Source organism: Tamandua tetradactyla, chromosome 4 (genome assembly GCF_023851605.1).
Source record: "Tamandua tetradactyla isolate mTamTet1 chromosome 4, mTamTet1.pri, whole genome shotgun sequence".
Taxonomy (NCBI): domain Eukaryota; kingdom Metazoa; phylum Chordata; class Mammalia; order Pilosa; family Myrmecophagidae; genus Tamandua; species Tamandua tetradactyla.
In genome coordinates, this window is record NC_135330.1 from 115,821,505 (window position 1) to 115,826,978 (window position 5,474).

Consider the following 5,474-nt stretch of genomic DNA (forward strand, 5'->3'; position numbering starts at 1 on the left):
ATGGCACAAATAAACTGTCCTCTAAGATGAGAAAATTAAGTCAGAAAAATTAAGCAAGCCTCAAAAAAGGGAGTAGTCAATCTGTGATGCATACCCAGATCTGCCAGACTTCAAGCAACCATAATCTCTTTTTCTTGCTATCTGTCCCTGGTGGGAGGTCAGACACCATGAGAAATGGCAGGTGAAGCAGTACAGGGAGATGGACTGGTGGTTGAGAAAACAGTTCTAGTCCTGGCTTTGCTACTGACCAAGCTCCTGAACAGGTCACAAACTCTCTTAAACATAGGAGAGTGGCACCCACAGAGAACCTCTTTTCTTGCTCAGGTGCAGCCTTTCTCTCTAAGCTAACTTGGCAGGTGAACTCACTGCTCTTCCCCCTACGTGGGACATGACTCCCAGACATGAGCCTGGCCCTGGCACCATGGGATGGAGAATGCCTTCTTGACCAAAAGGGGAAAAAGAAATGGATCAAAATAAAATTGTAGAGTGATTTGAACAGTGAATAAAGGTGTTTGCAAAGTCCCCTTGGGGGAATAGTGAGAAAGGGGGAAAATTCAACTTCCCCAAGTGGAGAATTATTGATATTCTCACAAGTAATAGGGACAACCAAAGCAATAGGCGGAGCCCCCAGTCTTGGGGTTATATGAAACTTAACCCCGCAAAGGATAGGCTAAGCCTACTTAAAATTAGGCTTAAGAGTCACCCCAAGAGAACCTCTTTTGTTGCTCAGATGTGGCCTCTCTCTCTCAGCCAATATGACAAGCAAACTCACTGCCCTCCCCCTCTCTACATGGGACATGACTCCCAGGGGTGTGGACCTTCCTGGGAACATGGGACAGAAATCCCAGAATGAGCTAGGACTTAGCATCGAGGGATTGAGAAAACCTTCTTGACCAAAAGGGGGAAGAGAGAAATGGGACAAAATAAAGTGTCAATGGCTGAGAGATTCCAAACAGATTCAAGAGATTATCTGGAAGGTTACTCTTATGCATAATATAGATATCACCTTTTTAGTTAAGATGTAATGAAGAGGCTGGAGGGAACTGCCTGAAAATGTATAGCTGTGTTCCACTAGCCATGTTTCTTGAAGATGATTGTATCACAATGTGACTGTGTGATTGTGAAAGCCTTGTGTCTGATACTCCTTTTATCTACCTTATCAACAGATGAGTAAAGCATATGGATTAAAAATAAATAAATAATGGGGGAACAGATGTTAAAATAAATTTAGTAGATTGAAATGCTAGTGATCAATGAAAGGGAGGGGTAAGGGGTATGGTATGTATGAATTTTTTCTCTTGTCTTTTTATTTCTCTTCCTGAATTGATGCAAATGTTCTACGAAATGATCATGATGATGAATATACAACTATGTGATGATATTGTGAGTTATTGATTATATATGTAGAATGGAATGATCATACAGTAAGAATGTTTGTGGTTGTATGTTGGTATGTTTAATAAATAAAAGAAATTTTAAAAATAAAATAAAATTACAGTGGCTAAGACATTTTGAATAGAGTTGAGAGGTCATTCTTCAGGTTACTCTTATGGAAGCTTCAGCCAGATATTGCAAACTACCACAATATGTCAAGCCCCAACTAGAAGTATTGCTGAAAATCCTAGAGAGTGTTCTAAGCGCTAAGTCTACAAAAAATGGTTTCATAGTAAGTTTATTTTTTCCTGAAGATTAAAAGATCAAATGAGAGGGAGGAGGCATAACTGAGAAATTAGGATGTAACAAATGACTATGACCTCTGACTTGTTATATAGATATTTCTTTTTAGTGTCTAATGTTTTTGCCAGAAGGAAATGCCTGAAGTGTTGGACTGTAATCCAGTAGCACTGGTGGCACAGTAGCACTTTGATAATGACTGTAAAATTATATAGCAAAAAAAACAAGTCTGTTGTTACTTCTGGATGTATTGTTCTGTTCCATATACGTATGTCATATATATGCAATACTGATAATACTACACTGTCTTAGTTAACCTACCTCTGTCGTAAGTCTTAAAATTGGGTAGAGTCCAATTCTAGTAGTTGATAAGAGGATAGGGAAAGGGTAAGAGGTATGGGATATTTGGGGTTTTCTTTTTTCTCATGTCTTTTTCTGGAGTAAAGGAAATGTTCTAAAAATGTTCACGTTGATGGATGCACAACGATGTGTTGATACTGTGAACCATTGATCGAATACTTTGGATGGACTGTAGTGTGTGACTATATCTCAATAAAATCACATTGAAAGAAAAAAACATAGCAGACTGGAAACATCACTCTCTGCCCCCTTGCAGCTCAAGGGAAATATTTTGGTGAAAGACTCTTTGGGTCATGGAAACCCTCTGAGGTGTCCCCAACCTGCCACAATAAAAAATGACTTCAAACGACCTAGTCATAAAGCTCGTCCTGAACACAACACATTTATTTTAAATGTGTTTATTTCAATCAGTTAAGATATTCAACATACCCTTCCAGCCTAAAACGGTTCCCTGGCCCTTTCTAATTTTCCGGTGAAATCTCAATGCTGCATCCCAGCGAGAGTGTGTTAATATTCTGAGGAAATGCAGAGCTTGTGCTGTGGACTCTAATTTTAGAGCACTCATCAACGAGAATGGTTTTCTTCTTCGGGTCTTTTTTTTTTTTTTTTAGGCTGTCAGCCTGTTGAACTACATTAAGCTCAGTGGTGACCTGCCTTTATTAAATATTTCTTTTTTGAGAGCTTGCCCTTTGTGGGGAATGGTGAGAGGTCCAGGAAAGGGAGACTCCTCACCCTTGGGCTCTCGGAGTTTGCACTCTAACTGGGAAAACAAAACATGAAACAATAGGGGCTACGTCAGTTGCTATATGGATGGTGGTGCCGGTGACACAATGTTGTGACAGTGTTTAATACGAGGAATTGTGCTGGAGGAAGCATCCAAAAGGCATTTGAGTCTCTAGGTCTCCTACAAGAAGAAATGTGTGGATGTAAAATATCTTGTAACTGCTTTATGATACATAGTAGTGACTGTGCTGTATCAGACTCGTTTTTAATGATGTTATTCTAGAACTTTTTCTTTCCAGATGATGATTGAGAAGGTAATAAAAACTGATGCCAGCTACCATCACAGTAATAGAACTTGCTGTTTTCTGGGATTGTTTCTTACCCTTCTTTTAATGGAGTGTGCTGGATGTCTCTATAATTTTGTCCAGATGACTGCAGAACCTGGAAAAGCTGTTGCTGCTTTTGATGCAAAGCATGTTGTTATTGGTCTTTTTATATAACTATATATATATATATAGTTATAAAATTTGAATTTTTGGAAACTTTAGCTGTACTGCCAAACTTTGGGAAAAAAGCATCCAAGTTGTACCGTGTTGAGTTAGCATTGTACAGAAATTAATAGCCATATTGGTCTAGAAATATGAGACAATTTTTTTCCATTTGTACAGGGGTAACACACTGTATTAAATATGTGTGATTACAGAAACTAATTAAGTCTTCTCTAAATAATGAAAAAGAAGAGTCAATGTAACTCCTGTGTTTTAATTGCCACCTGTACAATGGCGCATACTAGAATCGCCTCCTGGGGACACTGGCCTTTCGAAGGGACTTTAAAACAGGGTGTCCCAACCAGGGCATTACTGACATTTGGGGCAGGACAGTTCTCTGTTGTGGGGAGCTGTCCTGTGCCTTGTGGGATGTTTAGTAGCACTAGATGCCCATGATTCCAGATGACAGGAGCACCCCCATTTCCCTCTCCTCATCCCAGTTGTGACAATCAAGAACATCTGCAGACAATGCTGGACAGAGGGTGGGGATGGGGTCAAATTCACCCTTGGCTAAGAACCACTGCTCTAAAACATGAGGAAAAAAAATCCTGTTTTTTTTTTCCTTAAAAATTGGTCCCCCATCACCAAGTGACATCCCTGGGATGCCAAATTTCCCCCCATGCCCCCACCCTTGGGTGCAGTTGGGATTTCTCAACAGCATTTGAAACTCTTGTTGAGCAGCTCTTTGTGTTTTCTATTCCATTTGCGCTCCACCACCTACCCCTGCCACACACACACACACACACACACACACACAGGTTTGCTGCTCTGCGTACCACCCTTTGATGCTCTTTATTAAGTTTCCCATAGGGAGTGCTTCTCCATCACTCTTGTGCAATTTGGGACAAATTTAATGACAATATTGCCAGTGGCATGACATGGTGTCGCATTTGGAAGCCTGGCTTCCCAAGGGTGATCACCCAGGGTTGTGCCAAACGGCTTCCGTTCTGTGCTGGTTTGAAACTGCCCTGTACCCCAGCAAAGCCATGTTCTGCAATCTTCATTCAATATTGTTAGGTAGGATCTTTTTGACTAAGTTGTTCCCACGGAGATGTGAGCCACCTAATTGTCGATGGGATGTTTTGATTAGGCGGTTTCCATGGAGATGTGCCTCCACCCATTTAAGGTATGTTGCTCACTGCAGTGCTTTAAGAGGGAACCATTTTTGGAAAAAGCTTCAGAGCCCACACAGAGAGATACGTTTGGAGATGCAGACGGAAACTTTTCCCCGTCCCCTCCCCGGGGAAGGTGTTTGAAATGAGAAGTCAAAAGACCAGCAGATGCTAGCCATGTGCCCTCCTGGCTGACAGAGGTGTTCCAGATGCATTGGCCTTTCTTGTGTTGAGATATCTTTCTCTGGATGCCTTAGTTGGCACATTTTTTTATAGCCTTAGAACTGTAAACTTACAACTGATAAATCCCCATTGTATAAGCCATTCCATTTCTGGAATATTGCATTCTGGCAGCTTTAGCAAGCCAAAACAAGTTCCTTCCCTCCTCAAGGTGAATTCTAGGTAGAGCCACGTAAAGCACACATCTCAAGACCTCCACGTCTCCCTCATTGGGCTCGGGTCAAACTGAGGGTCTTAAAAAGTTATCAGGCTCAAAAAAATTAACATCATGTGCTTTAAATTGCAAAGTTAGCAGATATCTCAGAGAACTAGAATTTGAAGGTGGTTTAGGTAGCTCTAATACCAGCTCTCTTCCCTTTTCCACCACGCCAACCACATTCCTTCAGATAAACTCGGAACAATGATTTGAGGACACCAGGAAATACATCCCACAATTCCTCCCAACCCCCTTCACACAGCAGTAATGCACAGGAACATCTTTATATGCCTACAATACCTAATCAATATTCTGTGATATCGATTTCATCTAATAAACACATAGTGTTTACTGTGGGGCAGGTGTATCTTCATTTAATCCTCTTAACAACCTAGGAGTAAACTCTTTTCATTCCTGTTTCACGATTGAGGAGACAGGGGCATAGAAATGTCTGTAACTTGCCCACATTTCCACAGTTAGTAAGAGGCAGAGCTGGGACAGGACTAGCAGGCTTTAATTACCTGCGGGTCCTTTGGAGAGAAGGGAACGAGGAAGTTTGGTGTTAATAGGGATAGCAAGAATTTGGTGTTAACAAGGAACAAGAATAAGGCAGAAATAATA